The sequence below is a fragment of the Arvicanthis niloticus genome, chromosome 25 (assembly GCF_011762505.2).
Source record: "Arvicanthis niloticus isolate mArvNil1 chromosome 25, mArvNil1.pat.X, whole genome shotgun sequence".
NCBI classification, from domain to species: Eukaryota; Metazoa; Chordata; class Mammalia; order Rodentia; family Muridae; genus Arvicanthis; species Arvicanthis niloticus.
Window position 1 is genome coordinate 15,936,958 of NC_133433.1, and position 20,729 is coordinate 15,957,686.

General features: G+C 37.5%; 1 long non-coding RNA gene across 2 annotated transcripts in view; it reads right to left on the bottom strand.

Moving 5' to 3' along the window:
- LOC143438502 (uncharacterized) overlaps positions 1-20,729 on the bottom strand; it is a 157,925-nt gene that overhangs the window by 40,824 nt on the left and 96,372 nt on the right. For both annotated transcript variants that reach the window (XR_013107293.1, XR_013107292.1), the window contains 2 exons: positions 6,674-6,747; positions 4,166-4,214 (listed from right to left, as the gene is read on the bottom strand). This is a non-coding gene — a long non-coding RNA (uncharacterized LOC143438502). The remainder of the gene's footprint in view (positions 1-4,165; positions 4,215-6,673; positions 6,748-20,729) is intronic.

Sequence of the window (20,729 nt, forward strand, 5' to 3'; positions counted from 1 at the left end):
TTTTGGATACTTGACACAAGAATAATAACTTTCTGAACAGGCTACTAGGACAGCCACCTGGAGTTGATGAGCAGGTAAGCCTTTTTTATACCAGAAGAGAGATAAACTCTGGATAAAGCATAAAATCAATCTATGAAAAACAGTCTTCAAGAAAGGACACTCCTGATTCTGAAATGATACCCATGCTGAGCCTCAGAAAAATAACGTTTTCCTCCCAGAGGTTATAAGACAAAGGGAAGAGAGATTGAGTTTTTAGGCGTAGTGCCTTGAGGAAGAGGGGGAAATAGACTTGTAAGTACAGCTTGCTAGGACAAGGACCTCTGGTTTCATTTGGCAAGGACCCAGGGTTGCATCACTAGCTAACCTTGCTTCTCTTTGGGGTGTGGGTGCATGCAGAACATCTTTGTCTTTGTAAATTCATGTTCTGCTTTCAGCTAAATGGAAAACGGGTTCTCAGACCTTTCCTGTGTCTACCTTCTCTCATTTACCTTCAACACAACAACACTTTAACACAATGTTGGTCAACATGAGGGTCACAATTCCTTTTGGCTCAAAGGACCCTTTCACAGGGTCAAGTAAGACCATTGGAAATAAACATTTACCTACTTATTTGTAGTCTATAAACCTATAAAGAAAATATCTTTCCCACATTGTTCACTGTAGTATCTTTGGTCCTGATATTAATGTCTGGCTCCTAGTAGGTCTGAATAAACATTTATTCCATAAATGAACACACGCATTAAATGTATTCTGATGAGTCTGAGACGGGAAATATGGTAAGTAGTTTCCCATTCTCCTGTAGGCCATGTAACTATATAAGACAACAGCAACCAATTGTGACTTATTATTTAGGAATAGAGGGATAAGTCAGAATTGGAATTTGAGACTAGGTTTGTTTAATCACTTTTTATTTGTTTAAATAAAATAATATTACAAGATGTCTGTTTAGTAAAATGAAGGAAGGAGGTCTTTGCTTCCTGTAAAATAATATAACTCTTAAAAATCAACACTCTTAGTTTCTTAGTTTAAATGGACCTCTTCTGTACCAAGACAGAATGGCAAGAGAAAGACTGACATTCATTAATGTGTTTTCTAAATCCACAACTGACACTCTCAGGGAATGGCTAATTCTCAAAACAGCTATGCTTTAGCTTATACATTGTTTTAAAATAAAGAACAGTTGATTTTTCCAGACTTAATCTCAGGGCCAAGGATACTACAGTGAACAATTTGGAAAAGATATTTTCTTTATACGATTTATAGACTACAAATAAGTAGGTAAATGCACGCCATGATTTAAAATAATGATTCTCCTCTCTCTCTCTCTCTCTCTCTCTCTCTCTCTCTCTCTCTCTCTCTCTCTCTCACTTATTTTTTTAATTTACAATCCAGACATTGCCTCATTCTCAGTCTCCCATCCCACAGTTCCTCAGCCCATTCCACCTCCCTCTGTCCCTGAGAGGATGCTCCCCCACCACCAGGCCTCCCCACTCCCTGGTTCCTCAAGTCTCTTTAAGATTCAATGCATCTTCTCCCACTGAGGCCTGGCCAACGAGTTCTCTGCTATATATGTGTCGGAGGTCTCAGACCAGTTCTTATATGCTGTATAGTTGATGACTCAGTGTCTGGGAGCAACCAGAGGTCTGAGTAGCTGGAGACTGTTGGTCTTCCTATTGGGTCACCCTCCTCTTCTGTTTCTTCCATCCTTCCCCTAATTCAACCATAGAGGTCCCTGACTTCAGTCCTATGGTTGAGTGTAAGTATCTATGTCTGTCTCAGTCAGCTGCTGGTTTGGCCTCTCAGAGGACAGCTACGATGGGCTCATGCCTGTAAGCACATCATAGCATCAATAATAGTGTCAGGCCTTGGTGTCAGATGTCCAGTTAGGTCAGTCACTAGATCGACTTTCCCTCAGTCTCTTCTCCTTTTTTGTCCCTGCAGTTCTTATAGACAGGAACACTTCTGGGTCAGAAATTTTGACTTGGGTTGGTAACACCATCCCTCCTCTTGAGACCCTGTCTGTCTACTGGAGGTAAACTCTTCTAGTTCCCTCTCTCCACTGTTGGGTATTTTATCTAAGGTGACTCCCATTGAGTCCTGAGTGCCTCTCACCTCCCAACTCCCTGGGGTATTTTCTAGAGTGTCTCCCTACCTTCCATCTTCTGAGGCTGTATATTTCCATTCATTCTGCTGACCCTCTGGGCTTCTCTCCTCCCCCCACCCCCATTCCTGATACTGTTGCCCTTTTCTCCTCCTCCTCTCCCGCCAAAATTCCTCCTTTGATCTGCCTCCTATGATTATTCTTTTAAATTAAGGCAATGTGGCAAGGATCAAGAGAATAGTGGGAAGCATGAAAATCAGAATTCTCTTAGGTGGTATGAGGATGAAAGTTTTTTCTAAGAGACAAAGAATGATGGAGCTGAGGCCAGAGTTCTGTGAAGAAGAGCACAAGGTCTGGGAAAAAAACATTCCTTCATTTGGACAGAGTCAAACTCATTGATCCAGGAATAAATTAGGTAAACAAGTAAAGAAAACCTGTGTAGCATGTAATGAGAACAAAAGAACAAGGAAGAAAAATGAGATGGAACTGGCACAATCCACATCAAAAAGATAATTGGATAAACATCACATGGCTGTAAATAGAGAAGCAACAAAGGTTGAGGTATCATTCTCCAAATTACAGTTGGAGAAAGATAAGTTAACGTCCTGTTATATAGCTCAAGCTTCCTCAAACCCACCATCCTCCTGTTTCGGTCTTCTGGATGCTGGAATCAAAGAAGTACACCATCATGTCCAATTCTAGTTTTGTTTTCTTCATTTTTGATATTTTAACTTAATTTCCACATTCCTTCCTTCCCTTTCCTCCCTCCAAACCCTTCCATATTACCCCTCCCTGCTCTCTATCAAAGTCATGGCCTCTTTTTTTAATCAACTGTTATTCTGTGCAAATATGTATTTGTGTATACATATTATTCCTCAATATAACTGGTTGAATCCATATTATGTTATTTGTATGTGTGTGTTCAGGACTGACAATTTGGAACTGGACAACCAATTTGTGTGTTATTTTTTGGGGAGAACGACTTCTTTCACACCCAGCTTTCCTCAGTTGCCAGTAATTTCTTTGTAAGGTTGAGGCACTACGGGCATTTTCTTGTCTGGTTTGACATATCTCAACCTTATGAGTCATTAGCAAAACCTTGTTAATGGTTCTGAAATTTGGAAGAGATGACCAAAATTTGGAAGTAGCATCCACCTGCTGATAATTCTTTCTATCAAGTCAAGCATTTCTGTATTATACTTGTATATAATCTCTATGAGCAGTGATTTATTCAGTCAAGCATTCATAATTATATAAATTTATGCATACTGCTTATACTGTATGTAAACAATAATTTCCCAAAAGTAGAATCAAGACATCCTTAAGAAAATTTCCTAAGTTTGTAAAGAAGTAGAGCTGTTCTTCCATCAGCTCTCTACATCCTGAGAATATACTATATTGCTAATCTGTAAAAATATAAAGAAAATTTGCAAAAAACACTAAGTACAAACATGTACAAGAGACTTCTGTAGCTTTATAAAAATGTATTTACCCCCTAAAAAGTACATCATCACTAAGTGAGAAGAAAAATTAAAGGAACATGTCTTGGTGCATAATATTTAATTCCCAAAAGTTTAACAGAAATGTATAAATCTTGATATACTTAATTTATTTAAGTAAAGAAAGAAATACATAAGACCTTAATAACATGCACCAGTGAATAGGAAACCAAGGGAAAATTACCTAATTTTCGGATTTGAAAGTATGGAAATAAGGGCAGCTTTAAGTCAAAGCTATTACATTAATGAAACATCATCATACAATAAAAAAATGGCAAAATGCTGCTGCCATTCCCACTCCAGAAAGTATCAGAAACAGTTACTCACAGCAGCACATAGCATGGGGTTATTGCTGGCATGTGCTCTAACTCCTGGTGATTATCAAAAAGTTCTTGGATATCAAGATAGAAGCCAAAAAGTGCCTGAGCAGCTGGACAACAAGCAAGCAAGAGGGCAGACCGAGGAGCTGGTGTTCTAGATCTGTGACTTCAGGCTCACAAGAACAGTTGAGCTCTTGGGATCCTTAGGTCAAGGCCACTAGGGACACTCATACACTCATACTTACACAGTTCTGTGAAGACCCTTCATGTCTTTATGTGACTCTACTCTCCACCCTACAAAAAAGGATCCAAATTAAACTAGCCCTGGCATTGATCTAACTGCAGATAAAACTTTTTGGAAAATTGCATTCTTTGAAACTAATATAAAACTGTAAATAAACTTTGGAAACAGAAGTGGAACTTTTATATTTGATAAACTGAAAGTCTAGTGCAGCTTTCTTAGATATTTAGAAAGATCAAATCTCTCCAAGGTGTTTAGGTAGTAATTTGAAGTTACTGATTACACAATATGAGTATGATAACAATGGCTAATGTTTATAAAAGAGTCACTTTCAAACTGTTCAAAACTTGTTACCTTTACCATCTCATTTAGTTATTAAAATATTTCCCTAGAATACAATTACAAAAAAAGTGCAGAGTGGAAGTAAAGTACTGAAAATATGTCATCCAGAAATTGTGTCCAATTCTTTAAAAAATGCTAAAAGAATGACCTCAAGTTAGACTTGAAACTAGTTGCAAAACTGACCTAATAATAGTATTATAGGATATATATATATATATGAGAGATTATTATAATATGTTATAGCTTATACATGTATATATGTAAGATACATAATTTATACATTTATTATTTATTGATCTCTTTAAAATTTAATCTTTAAACTATCATGTTTATATCATTAACATGAGGAATTTTGTGCATGGCACACCAATAAACTTTGGTATTTTGTTCTTAAGTACCTATGATATATACTGAAATATTTATAAACAATCCTTTAAGAAAGCCTTTTAAGTTATTTAAAGATGCTAATTCTGTTGCTATTGTTGTATGAGACCCAAGTAAAAAGCAGTCAATATCATATCCAGGAAATAAGAGTAGTAATCCATAATTTGAAAGAGATCATGGTAGTTTACCTTCATTATATCACCTTCAAAGGGTCCAAATATTGTTGCAGTTTGAACAATTGCTATAACAATCTACTGTTAAGAATAGTATCTTATCCTAAAGCAATTCTATTCAAAGTTTAAGATTTGAAAACACTGATATTCTAAGCATGGATGAGTTTATCTGGTGTAGATTACAAGTATTTGGTGTGCCAGTTTATGTTTAACTTTGAGTATTACATGAACATAGAGACTGCAATCATACTCCTTCCAGTCAGCATTGTTTAATCAGCCCACAAACCTTGACTGATTTTGTTCTCCCTTTAGCATTCTTTCTTTAGTTATTAAGTTTTTAAATTATCACACAAAGGAATGAGCATCATTATGGAATATTCAAACAAATGTCTTTATACTTTGTTATAGTTTATTCTCCTGCCTCACTGACCTACACCTTGTCACTTGAGCCTCAATAATTTCTTCCCTCCATATTGTCACCATTTCTGTTTCCACATATGCATAATATATATGGAAGTTATGTATATATGTATATATATTATAATTTTACATCATTCATATGACAAAAACATGTGTCTTACTGATTTGGCATAATAACGTCCAACTGTAACTCTCTTCCTGAAAGCATGAGGATTTCAGTTTTTTATTATTTATATTTTTTTCTTATTATTTCATCATGCAATACATCCCAACCACAGTCTCCCCTTTCCCCACTCCTTCTAGACTACCTACCTCCACACTCCCTAAGATCCACTGCTCCTCCAGTTCCATTCAGAAAAAAGCAGACCTCCCAGGGATGTTAGCTGAACACAGTAGAACATTTTTTAATGCTAATCAAAGGCTTTATATGTTTGGTAATGCTCAATAACAAGATGCCCATACAATCAGGAGTTTAACCCTATACCCAACCTAGATGTATCAACTATCTTTGACTGGCGGAGACACGCAAACATCCGCCTCCATGTTTCCCCTCTCTTTCTCATCACCTAGCTCCTCATCTCCTTCTCCTCCTCCTTTTCCTCTTCGTACTCCTTCCACATTAGCTCCTCCTACATATCACCCTTCCTGTTAAAATAAAACTTTTCTCTCAAAATATAATTGGAGCAAAACTATACCAATTTGTGTTGGTAAGGTACAAGTTAGATCTAATACCAGTCCATCATTTTGTTGACTAAACAGAGCCTCTGTCATCCCTCCTAACTAAGAGACTTAGTTCTGAACCTGGCTTTTTTCTTGGCTTTAGAATGAATGTCAGCTGAAAACCATCCTCTCAAATCTTTTCTCTCAAAGTAAATAGCCAGGATTGGCTATGAGACTATGAGTCTTCAACCCCATCAGAAATCCAGAATGATTGAGTTAACTGAAATTATGGGAAGCACAAAGCATAGCTTCTAAAACTTAGCCAATTTATAGAGACTGCTGAACACCTGGACAGTCCCTATACTACAGAACGTTGGAGAATCTGATCTTCAGCCTTCTGGCCCAGGACCATCTGACAGACCTCAGTGCTGCAGAATTATTAAGGGCTGATTACTCTGTCTTGGCAGATATTCCGCAAGAGTGTCCTTTTCTGGACAGTAATTTGCCTGTAGATGAAAAGAGGCAATTCTTACCTACTGGCTGTCTCACCACAACTGGAGTAACTCCAAAAAATGCTCAATTTCTTCTTAGAATCCAAGACAGGAAGCTGTCAGGAGCAGACAGGTCTTTAATCAAAATGAACATTAATACAGAAACGTTTGTAATGTCAACTCTGTGTACTTCTGATGTTTTGAAACCAACTATATAAGGCAATCTGGACTGTTGTCTGTTAACTCCCCTCAGCTATTTCTAAATAAAATATAGAAAACACCCTAACAATAAACGCAAAGCCATGAATTTGCTATAGGCCCTTAACTCACAGGCTAACCATCTCAAATCAGTTAGAAAAGTTAGAGAAGGACTGAGTCTAAATCTTGTATTTCTAAATGTGTTATATAGGCACAATGCCTATGAGAGTAACAATATTCATCTCACTTATATATCAATAAGCACATACCAATGAAAACCTTAAATTTGAAATCAAAGTAAATTTTGTACTATTTAAGAAATTATAACTTCAACTTAATAACAATTATACAGATTTCTACCAATAGATTATGGCTATGCAATAAATCCTAGCTAATCCTCCCTGTTCTAACAAAACCACTACTTTTCCCTAAAAAGACAGCCCAATATTAACCACCTTAGTCCCCAAGCTCAGGAAATAGGGGCGCTGACTCTTCATTAATTTCTTCAAGCTGATTATGGGTGTTGAGATATTAGAGGAGGGGCAGGGACAAGAGTAAATTGATAAACCTCTGACACTATGTCTTCATTGCATCCAGCTGAAATTCCAGGACATCAGAGGTTCGAGCAGATCTGCTCAGCTTGCTTGATGAGTAGATACATCAAGGCTGTGTATTCTGCAATATACAATTCTAAGATACTACCTAGGTTAGAGCTCCTGGGAGGCCCGCTTCCTCTGGGTTCTGTTAGATTGGGGGCAGAGCTGCTACCTGGAATCGCACAGTAGAACATTTTAAGGCTAAATAAAATTCCACTGTCTGAATGTGCCATTTTTTATTTGTTCATCTATTGATGATCACTTAGGCAGATTCTACTTCTTTCCTATTAACAACAATGTAGCAATAAATATGGTTGCACACATTCCACTATGGCATGTTAACTTACAGTACTTTGGGTTTATACTCAAGCAAATTTACAGTACATTTCTTGCATAAGTATGCCTCATTAAGGTGACAGCTATCCTGCCCAGAAACTTTCAAAAGCATATAACACTTATTTCTACTTATGCTAGAGTTATGCTCTGAAAACTTTAGAAAGAATACGTAGAGCCTAAATCAATACCTGAGATTATGTACAACCATGGTAGTAAGTGTTCACATCCTCCAATAGCATACTATCCCCATTAATATTATTTCCTGAGAAGAAACCACACATTTTTACCTTTAATGCATAGCACAGCATTTTAATATATTTCTACCAAGTTTAACTAATATTAAATTGAATTATTTTCAGATAACTATAGCTCCCAAGAAACATCTGCAGATTGTCTGTGGCCTCCATCTATATGTGAAGTAAACCTGCACACACATTTGCATATCTCTCTCTCTCTCTCTCTCTCTCTCTCTCTCTCTCTCTCTCTCTCTCATACACACACACACACACACACAGAGAGAGAGAGAGAGAGAGAGAGAGAACAAGAGAGGCAGACAGACATAGAAACAGTAAGAGACGAGATGAATAAATCGGCCAACACATATGGAACAAAAATGAAAAAAAGCTAATGAACTAGACATTTTACATGCTGTGTAGTTGTTATCTACCCCAACAATGTATCCTCATCTATCCACAGCTACCTATGATACTGTCTACTCATAGTCCATAAAAAGACAGTGAAGAGAACACATGTCAATAGAAGCGATCTTATAAAGAGAAATTCTTCAAAATGAAAATCACACTTATTTGATGAAATAATTACTTTTTAAAAAAACTAATAGAATTTTGAATTTAAATGCAGTCCCAGAGATTCTAAAAGTAACATTGGATTAGTGAAAACTTCTGTAGCATCCTCTGAAAATAAGTCCACACACTTCAGAGAAGCTATTAAAGGAGCTCACAAAATATAGATTACATAGCTAATACCACAGAAGGCAAGTTGAAGAATTTCCAGGGTAGTAATAAAAATCTCTAATAAGCAGCTTCCATTGAAAAGGCAGAAAAGACAATGGGGTTAATCATTGGACTGTAAAATATAAGATATTTGCTAGAGTGGAAGCTAATTAATTTCGTAAAGCTTTGGTATGGGTGATTGTGACAAGGATTTACAAAATAAAGGAATTTATGCAAAAATCTAAGTTCTGCCAGGCTAATGTCTTTTGAAAGAAGGTCACAAATATACCCGGGCACCAAGAAGAATTGAGGATGTTCTCAAGAAAGATTTGGTCAACTCAGCCAGTGACACTCACTTAATAAGTGTGATACACATGCCCCCTGACCATTTTTGCGTAGTAAGACATGGGGAGCAGAAAATTGAATGTTGGCTTACCCACCCCACAAGTTTTATTGATGGAGAGAATTGTAAAAATGTATCTTTTCTACTCAACAGTCTATTCTTCACACAAACGACAAAATCTGGTTCAGAATATCACTTTTGCACATCTTAAAAAATAATAGTGTCTAAATTATTTTAATTGTGATGTGTATACACACATGCATGCACACACGCAAATGAGTGCATGTGTGCTGGAAGGCTAGAGGAGCGCAATCCCCATGACGTGACAGTTATGGATGGTTGTGAGCTGCCCAATGAGTGCAGCTTTCATGCCATATACAGAAGACACGATTTGGCAGCAAGTGTCTTAGACCACTAGTTCTTAAAATCTCATTACCCCTTATTCCTTGATGCTATCTAATTCTTATGTATAGGGATTGTGCTGTCGATGTATAGTTAGGGTTGGATACCCCCAAACATCAAGTTTTTGTTTTAAGACCTTTATCTACCTCCAAAAAAAAGATAAAAAAAAGAAAAGAAAAAGAAAAATTCATGTGAAAAAAATAGAGGTGGGGTTGGCAAGATGGCTCAATGGTTAAGAAGACTGACAGGTCTTCCAAAGAACCAGATCTGATCCCCAGTACATGCAAGGTGGCTACCATCTGTAACACCAGTTCCAGGAGATCTGATGCCCTCTTCTGGCCATCTCTAGCAGTGCACTCATGAGGTACACAGATACACATGCAGGCATATGCATATATACATACAAATAAATCTCAAAAAAATGTTTTTCATAAGAGGTTATTCATTTTTCAAAAGCTACCTACTGTTCCTGTTTAAGTATATGTCTTCATTTGCCTGTTTCAGAATCTCAAAGTATCTACATGAAGAGTTATTCTACTGAACACAGTTTAATGATAAAAATGTTCATAGCATGCTACCTGTGTTGTAACAAAATGCATGAGGTAAGCAATTTCAAAGAAGGAAAGGTTTATGTTGGCTCAAAGTTTCAGAGGTCTCAGTCTGTCTGTATTCATGCAGCTCCATTGTGTTCAGGCATGGTATAAGGTAGAACTTCCTGACAGGTAGGGAGTAAAGGATCAGGGTTGTTCATTTCACGTCATCAGAGAAGCAAAAAATGCCACTCTCATTTATTTAAGAGAGATCACTGATAAGGATTTGAGGTCACACACTTCATAAGTAGGAAATGGGCCATGTTGATACAGACATCTCCAGACATAATTCTGTGTTAGCTCAGGAAAACAAAGCACTCCCTAAACTGTTCCCTAGGTCCCCGTGACTCAGACAATGACAGGATAGGATTTGTGATTCTGACATTCAGAAATCCAGCTGATCTTCTGCTCTTTAGAGAAGACTGACATCTTCTAGGGAAAAAAAAAAAAAAAACAGAGAGACTATGAACTGAGAAATGTCAGGCTCATAGTGAGATCCTCAAACAGAAACAGCTCTTCCTGTGAGCGAAACCCACATGTCAAGGAGAGCTTTAAACTGAAGAGAGTTAATCTCTGCCTACAGTAGTCCTCTAGAACTGAAAAGAAAGGTCTTTTCTGAAATTCAGAGTCAATTTACAGGAGACCTGAAAGCTAAAAGTGAACACGTGTGAAGCAAGCAAAAACACATCTGCACGTTAACTCAATTCTGGGCCACAGCAGGCTGACTGTGGGACAAAAAAAGAGTGTGATGTGAAGGGGTTTGAGCTCAATTCAGGCATTTCTCAAATAACAAGGTTTGTTTCCCTGAAAGCCTTTTTTGTCCTCTTTGTTCACAACTATAGTCAAGTATGAGAATTTTAAGGAAAGGGGCAGCTTTCAAAAATGTGCTGGAAGAGATACTGACATCAAAGTAGCATGGAACATTCGAGATCTATGGAAAAGAAACGTTTTGGAAAGGCAAGATTTCAGAGGAAGTGTCCACAGCAGAAAGTACTTCCATAAGCTGTTGGCCAGAATCTACCATAAAGCAAGAAGCAATCCAAAGGTCTTTAAAGAACTTGAAAACACAGACCAAAATAAAGGGCCAATTGTAATGATCCAAACAAAAAGCTACTAACTTTAAAAAGTCTTCGTCTCCCAATAATCTAAAATAGAAACTGTACTTATAATGAAGACTAACATGTACTCAGTCTTTACTAGATGGCAGGTATTGTCTGAATTGCTTTACAGATGGCTGGTGTCATTGTTCCTACTTGCAAATGAAGAAAAAGGAAGTAGAGTGTGATGAAGCAAATTGCCCTTCACTGAAGAGCCAACGGGTGGCTGAATAGAGTCCTGCTAGCCTTACCCTGGAATAAAAACAAATAGAAATGGCACGGACCTTAAACTGGACCACTCATTGGTTGGCCATGTCCACAAGTTCTTTGCCACCATTACCTCAGTACTCTTAAAAGTAGGACAAATTGTAGGTCAAAGGTTATGTGGTTTAGGTTCATGTCCCAGTCTCACTGCTAGGAGCCTTGCCTGATTACAGACAATGGCCAGTTCAGGTTCTATATCCGCATTACTAGAAGAATTTGTTAGGGTCATTCTCATATATTTCAGGGAGTTTCCACTGCACTAGGTTTCTATGTCACCTCTGGAATGTCTCCTAATCCCAGTACTCTCTCCTAGTACTCTCTCCCTCCAGCCCTCTCCCCATACCTGCTCCTTCCTATTCCCATCCTCACCCACTCCCAGTCTACCCACAAAGTCTATTCTATTTTCCCTTTCCAGGCAAATCCATGCTTCCAGCCTTGATGCCTTCTTATTACTTATCATCTCTGGGTCTGTAGATTATAGCATGATTATCCTTTACTTAACAGCTAATGTCCACTTATGAAATGAGTAGATACCATGTTTGTCTTCCTTGGTCTGAAGCCCATGCCACGAGAAAGAGCCTATGCCTGACATTGCCTGGATGACTAGGAAGAAACAGAACAGCCCAGAACAGCCAGAGCCAGAACAGCCCAGAGACCAAAGATAAAACCAAACACAACTTGAAAAAAAGCTAAGGAAATGATTTATAATGATATTTTGCTATGCTTGTAGATTGGTGACTACCCCAGTTGTCATCAGAGGGATTTCATCCACCAACTGATGGGAACAAATGTAAAGGCCCACAACCAACCACCAGACAGAGTCATGGAAACCCCTCAAAAAAGAGGAGATGCGGGACTGTAGGGGCAAGATGGGTTTAGGACACCATGAGAACTCAGGCCCACAGAATTAACTAAGCAGGCCACATCTATGCTCACAAAGATTGAAGCAACACTCGCAGACCCTGTATGGGTCTGACCTAGGACTTCTGCTTATACCTTATAGATGTGCAGTTTAGTGTTCTTATGAGACTTCCGAGAATTGAAGTGGGGATCATCTCTGACTATTTGCTGGCACTCATAATCCCTTTTCTCCTACGGGGTTGCCTCATCTGACTTGATGTGAGGATTTGTACCTAGTTTCATTATGTTTTGTTATACCATGTTTGGTTGCTATCCCTGGGAGTTCTGATTTTTTTTTTTTTTAAGGAAACAGAAAAAGAATGAATCTTGAAGAAGAAGGGAAGATGGGGCTGAGAGGAATAAAGGGGAAACCATGTTAATCATGTAAGTTATGAAAGAAAAATAAAATAAATAAATTTTAAAAATAAAAAGTTAGACATGAATGTGAGAAATACATTTGTTGAAATATGGATAGAGGTGAGATGGATATAGGAACAAGTAGAGGGTCAGAGAAACTGGTGGTCATTTTATACACATATGACACTGTGAAGAAACAAATTGAATTAATTTTTTTAAAGAATCAGAAAAAAACGTGGAGATTGGAGGTAGGATTTTTGTACATTACTACTGTGCAAGTTGAAGATGATTCTGGTGGCCCCTGTTGGAGAGGTGTACTCTTTATTGATGGCATGTGATTTCCCCACCTCCCCTAAAATTCCCAAGTGAAGAAAGTTGGAAATAAATAGAAATGTCAGAGACCTCCACTTCTTCACAGTGGACTCTTATTAAGATCTGACCTACACATCACAAGTGAACAACTTGTACCAGTGTGGGTCCCCCATCCCATAAGCTGTTGTGCTCGGGCAGGCTCAAGGTGCTGAAGAGCTGGGGAGCAGGGTCTTGGTAGCAATGAATGACCAAGAAGACCAAGTGATGTTTGTAAAGACAGCTCATTTATTGAAATAGCAGGGTTAGCCTATATATAGCTCAAGTCAGGGAGAAGGGGAAGGCAAGAAAGGAAGGGTTACAGTGGGGGAGGGGTCTTCCAAGTATATCAGCTAGGCTAGCAGACTGCCTCTTGCATGCTTTCTGAAAAGGCTGTTCTCTGGTATTAAAAAGAAGTCTAACTGGCTTTATCATAATGTGGCCTTTGTCTCTATGGAGTTGAGTAGGCCCAAGCCTGATTTGGGTAGAAAGCAGCCCTGCTCCTGCTGTGCTGAGAGATGTCAGTGGTATGGGCAACACTCTACCATACTCTACCTGGGTTGGGAGCCCATATACCAGTTTGTATAAAACTTTCAGAATTTAGATCTAAAATTCTTGGGACAAACCAAGAAGATTAACTGCCTTAAATCTTCTTAAGTCGTACCAAAAGCACACATAGGTTTTTCTTCATCTTGGAAATCAGTATGAGATTCAAGAAGTAAACTAATCTTGAAAAAAGATTCTCTTTGTGATCTATTTCTACACATAGATTAGGATATCATAACACTCACCCTAATAGGATCACACAGGCAATTATATATCCTAGTGGGAACATGAACTTGTGGTATCCATGGTTTCAAGTGTCTAAGAAGGTTATGTTGAAGCCCTTTCACAGTCCATATGAAACAAGATACACAAAAGTTTTCCAGGTAATTAAAGTAAGTCTCACAGCTCTGCGTATAAACCTGACACCCAATGTGAACTAGGAAGGAAGAACATTTGCTTATAACAAATGAACAGGGGATCTAGGGCACTATTGTTATTGGTTGACAGGGTTTCCAAATAAATCACTTTCAAGAAAAAGATATCAGAATCCATTGTAAAATGGTGTTGACCAATATGTTATGAAACATTAGAAAGCAATACTGTGCTTATGCCAATAATTTAGACGTCTTGTGAAACAATAATTCTATGAATATACAAAGTGTCAGTGAATTTAGTAAAATGGAGAAAATTAAGTATATAAATAATAACTCTAGCTGGATTGTGGTGTTCCACACACCTCCCAAGTCTCTTTTCACCCACGAATAAGGACACAAGAGGCAATAATCGGGTATTACTGCAAACGAGGATTTTACTTCTTGAAACGGTAAAGCGGAAAGACGGAAAAAGCCGGAAGCGGCCTAGCTTAAATACACCCTAGAGTGACGTATTCACTTCTGATTGGCTGTTCGCTCACCACCCAATATTACGCCTCAGGATTGGCCAGTGACTTGGCGGTCTTTCTGCCTTTGCAGCTGTGCAGTTAATTGTTTACAAGTGGGAAGACACGAGGCCAGTGCCATCTTGGAATGGCACATACTGACTGCGGCTTCCAACATTGTGGAGCATTCCTTTAATCCCAGTGCTTAGGAGACACAGGCCATTGGATCTCTATTAGTTTGATGCCAGCCTGGTCTACAGAGCAAATTCCAGAACAGCCAAATCTACATAGAAAAACCCCTTTCAGCAACAATACCAACCATCCAGAGCTCCCCGGGGTCTAAACCACCAGCCTAGGAGCACATATGGAGAGACACATGACTCCAGCTGTATATGTAGGGGAGGATGGCCTTGTTGGGCATAGGTGAGAGACAAGATCTTTTGTACCTTGAAGGCTGAACACTGAGTGGGGGCGGGGGTATCTGAGAGTGGGGAGAAGGAGTGGGGAGTAGGTGGGTAAACAGCCTCATAGAAGCAGGAGGAGGGGGGATGGGATAAAGGGTTCCTGGGTGGTGGGGGAATGCGGTAAGGGGATAAAATTTGAAATGTAAATATTATATCCAATAAAAGAGGGGAAAAAAAGAAAAGCGGTTAGAACCAACATCCTTAATAAAATGTCAGCACTCTTTAAAAAAAAAAACTATCTTGATACTAAAATTTGTTTTGAGAATTGTATATTGCAGAATGATCAGCCTTGGTGTATCTACTCAACAAGCAAGCTGGGCAGACCTGCTCAAACCTTTGAGGTCCGGGAATTCCATCTGGAGGCAGTGAAGACACAGCATCAGAGGCTTATCAATATGCTCTTCCCCCCACTCCTCTTCTAATATCTCAACGCCCATAATCAGCTTGAAGAAGCTAATGAAGAGTCAGTGCCCCTATTCTCTGGGCTTGGGGACTAAGGTGGTAAATGTTGGGCTGTCTTTCTAGGGAAAAGTAGTGGTTTGTGGGAATAGAGAGGATTAGCTAGGATTTATTGCATAGCCATAACCTATTAGTAGAAATCTGTACAATTATTATCAAGATGAAGATATAAATTCTTAAATGGCACCAATTTACTTTGATTACAAATTTTAAGGTTTCATTGGTACGAGCTTCTTATTGATATAAAAGTGAGATGAATATTGTTACTCTCATTGTACCAGTATAACACATTTAGTAATACAAGGCTTAGACCCAGTCCTTCTTGAACTTTTTTTAACTGATTTGAGATGGTTAGCCTGTGAGTTAAGGGACTATAGCAAATTCATGGCTTGGAGTTTATTGTTAGGGTGTTTTCTATGTTTTATTTAGAAATAGCTGAGTGGAGTTAACAGACAACAGTCCAGATTACCTTAAATGGATAGTTGGTTTTCAAAACATCAGAAATCCACAGAACTGACATGACAAACATTTCTGTATTAATGTTCATTTTGACTAGAGACCTGTCTGCTCCTGACAGCTTCCTGTATTGAATTCTAAGAAGAAATTGAGCATCTTTGGAGTTACTCCAGTTGTGGTGAGACAGCCACTAGACAAGAATTGCGTCTTTCCTTCTACAGACAAATTACTGTCCAGAAAAGGACACACTTGCAGAATAGTCTGTGCCCTTCCCCCGGGCGTGAGCAGGCCTGCAAAGTCATTTACCACAATAGACCAAGCAACAGTAGGACCTAGGAGATGCATTGCATTACCAGCTTTGGTACCTTGGAGCCTGCTACCTGAGCTAAGAAGAATGGACTGCCTGCTGAGCTAGCCTTGACAGCTTCCAGACTGCTATCTCCTTGCCCAACCCCTGGGCTGAACCGAGAAGAGACTCTGGGGAGTGGGGCTTCCCCTTTATATGTGAAAGCAAATTATTAAACTTCGAACCTTGATCAGAGAACTTGTCTTGGCTTCATCTCTTCCTGCCTGTTTCCCTATTCTCAGCCTCTCTTACAGGTGAACCCGGTTCAATTGTTGCTGCTGGCAGCAACAGAATGGTGCCTTGAACAGTGACCTGAGGACAAGAGATCAGCTGAGAGACGTTGTCTTGTATAGAGCTCTACGGAAAATGGAAGAAGAAGAAGAAGATTATCCCGCACACTTAGTAAGTAGCAAATGATTTTGATACTAGCGCTAGTTATGGTTAATTGTTGAAGGCCGTGTTTGCAGGAAGTGTGTTTGTCAGGGATAGGGTCTAGGAAATAGGCGTTGTCCCGGCGTCAAATTTACCTAGGAGTTGACAACAAATTATGGGTCAGGAGAATTCAAAACGGGCATTTGCCCGTAGCTTACAAGGATTGCTCCAGGCAGGAGGATCAGGGTTTTCAAATAGTATGTTAAAAAATTTTTGGCAGAAATAAATTCATACTACCCATGGTTCCCACAGGAAGGAACCTTGAATAAGAAAACCTAGGAAACAGGTTTCACGAACTATGAAGGCAGATCCTAACACCCTTTGCCTTTGGGAGCTTGTAAAAGATGCTATTGATAATCGAATAGGGGGTGACAGTGAGTTGAGGAAAGGAGAGTATTTATAGGCCCAAGAGAGGCAGCTTTAGATGAGAGGAACTGGGTTTAAAAGAATTTGAAAAGCAAAAAAGGGCAGAGCACTGAGTAGTATCCATAATTCTGCATTCTTTGTTTGTCCCTTGGTGCGCCAATGTCCACGTGTCTCATTGTATTTCTGTCCACGAGTCTCATTGTATGAACGATTGGTCATCTATGTTTTATGTTCTATGTTTAATGTTCAAAAGATCGTTAAAATTGCTTGATCCAACACTTGGTCTAGTTTAACTTGGTTTTCAAAGGCAGTTTTAATATGCAGAGCAGCGGCTGATAAGTTTGCTTAACACCTGTAGCTAAGGAGCTGAGGTGGAAAAGCCTTCCTAACAGTTGATTATCCATATAAGCCGCTTTTAAAGGGACCAGCAGGTTTTTCGGATTCAATAAGGAAGCTAAGAGTTGTTTGTCATGGAAAAATCTCTGTGATAAGGTGCTTTTATCTTGAAATTACAGCTAGAAAAAGCAAGAAATTTTGTTTGGTTTAAATATATAAGGTGTGTTGTCACTTCATTTTTGTTTCTAATTGGTTTTAAGGTATAAATATGTTCTATATGTCTTGGTTATAGATTATCGGCCTAAAGTTATTAGATATGATAAAAAAGGTTTACAACCTTGGTAACAAAGGTTGGCTTAAGATTGGTAACTCAGGGTTAGAGTCATTCAGAAACCAGATGTATAAAGATAAGATTTAAAATCAGTGTCTCTTTAGTGAGATGTTAAAAGCTACAATATCATGCATTCATATATAAGAATTGGCAGCAAAACTTTATAGTATAAAGTTAATATACTTGGTGTTGATTTTAGAGGAAACAGATTGCTTACATCGTTAAAGATTGGTTTTGTTTCTCAAAAATATGGTTATATGGTTATATATGGTTATATATATGGTTATACTCTCTAATGTTGCAAAAGAGGCTTAAAAACATAGTTAAACTGCCAATATTCCATTGGCTACAGTTGGTAGTTCTATTGAGAGTTTGAGATTTTTTGATTTACCCATGTTTATAGAGAAAAGATACAACACTTATCTTTTAAAGTTTAAAGTTTAAATTTAAAGTTTAAAAAAAAAAAATTGCACAATTCAGGCCTAGCCAGGCCTCAGAGAACAGGCTGAGATTAAGAACATTTACATTTGAATTAAGACAATGCAGACTGAGCTCTGCAGAAGCTCAGGGGCCAAACATTCCTGGGTCTTGACCAGCAAGGTGTTTCTTGCAGGGGAGGAAGGGTAAACCTAAGACCCAAAGACTTTACAACAGTCTGTGGGCCGAGAGTTATGATTATGCTGGAGACATTAAAATTATGCCTACTTCCCTCTATGAGTTATAACTATACCTGCTGACAAAAAAATTGTTCAATATTGTTTTGGTTCTTTTGCGTCTGCTTCCTTCCAAAGTTGTTAAAAATGAGATACTTTGGATTCCTCTAATATATGTAACAATTATTAGAGGATAAAGTTGGCCTTTATCTGATATTCTCACTCAGCTAAAAAAGATTGGTTATTAAATTAATCCAAAACAAAGTTCAAACTTAAGATTTATGAAACTAATGGGGCATTACAGCCTGACTTGCCTACTCCAGCTGCCATTCCAGTAAATACATATAGAATTATTATAGATATAAAAGATGTTTTTATACCATTCCTTTACATTTCTGGTAAAGGTGGGAGGTTTGCAGTCAGTAAATTTATTCATAATTTTTAAGAGCCCATGAAGTGATATTGTTAAAAATGATTGCTTCAAAGAATGGTTAATTGTTACTTTGATGCTAGAAATTAAGAGGTTAAATCTTTTAGTATATATTATTCATTGTGTGATACTTTATTAGCGGATTTCTCTAAAGAAGTTTTTCTGCAAGCCTTTGCTCCAATACAACGAGCTTTAAAATTTTTTTTGGAATACTTGTTGCTCCAAAAAAGATTCAAAGGCAGTATCTTTTCAATATTTGAGACCTCAGTTATATCCTAAGCAGATTGTGACACGGAAAATTCTAATAAAAATAGATAGTTGGTGCTAGAGAGCTGGCTCAGCCGTTAAAGGCTAGACATATAATTAAAAATATAAAAGTTGAATTCCCAGCAACCACATGGTGGCTTACAACCATTTGTGGTGGGATCTAGCGCCATCTTCTGGCTTGTAAGTGTACATGCAAAAAGAAAATGGTTTCCTTTTTTGCATTTAATAATTTTTAAAAGTTGTTAAGAGATATTAATTGGCTAACACCTTATCTTAAGCTTACCATAGGAGGATTTAAACCTCTGTTTGATATTTTCAAAGGGATACAAGTCCTAATTCCCCTTGACAATTAACTATAAAGGAGAGATAGCTTGGCTGAAAATAGAGTAAGCTGTTAGTTATCAACAGATAGATTATATAGACTGATAAATTGTTGGCTGTTTGTGTTGTTACTACTCATATGTCCACAGCAGCCCTTTGACAAAAGAAACCATTAAGGTAGATTTATTTTTCTATATCTAAAAACATTTTAGATAAAAGGTTTATTCCTTATTCCAAATAACAGTTAAATTGATTATTGAATTATTAAATTTGGCCAATTACATGACAAACTTTTTAGACAAACTTGATAATCGTTTGTTATAGTTTTTCTCTATGCATGCTTTTATATTTCCTAAAATTTACTATGCATGCAGCCCATAGAAAAAAATGTTTGCTATATTTACTATATTTACAGATGCCTCATCTATTGAGAAGACAGTATATGTAATTAAATCATATGTGTATTTTCTTGAGTTTCCCCTGCTTCAACACAAATAATTAAATTAGGTGTTGTAGCCACTGTTTGAAATGCTAACAAATCAAGCTTTCAATTGATATACTCATAGCTAGTATATGGCTCATGATTTATAATTGCTTAAAATTGTTTCTTTTTTAGATATAGCTAATTCTCAAATTTTATTTATAAAGATACAGCTTAATTTATGAAACATATACTGGTTCTTAACTTTATAAGACATTTAAAAGCTCATTGGATTGCCTGAACCCCAGGACAATGCCAGAGCAGATTTGTATACTAGACATATTCTAGGCCTATCAAAAGTAATTGGCCATACAATCCTATTCTTTACAACATCAGAAGAATAATAGCTTAAGACAACAATTTGACATTTCTAGAAAGTGTGCAAGTTAAATTGCAAAAACTTGTCCTCAATATTTTCAATTTTTTCATAATGGTCTTAAGCCTTGAGGACTTATATATAATCAATTTTGGCAAATAGATGTTACTCATTTTTTATTAAAAACTAGAATATGTACATGTGATTTGACACCTTTTAGACCTTTTATTTGCAACTACTTTAACAAGAGACAACTAAAAATATAATTAGTTATTACCTATATTATTTTCCTGTACTTGGTGTTCCATATCAGACTAAGATAGATAATGGAACTGACTATTACAGTTATTGACTACAATCAAACATTTGAGATATTTTGTTGACAATTTAATATTACTGATATTTCCTTATTATCCTCAAGGACAAGAAATTGTGAAAGAGATTATAAAACTTTAAAATAATATTTTCATAACTCCCTAAATATGGGAAAAGCAGCTAATGGTGCTTCTTCCCTGGATTTACAAGTAATTCTAAAAAAAAAAAAAAAAAAAAAAAAAAATGGCTTTTCTAAACTAGAAAGGGGGAATTATACCCCAAGGTCACCAAAAGCACACCTTGATTTTGTCTTGTTTT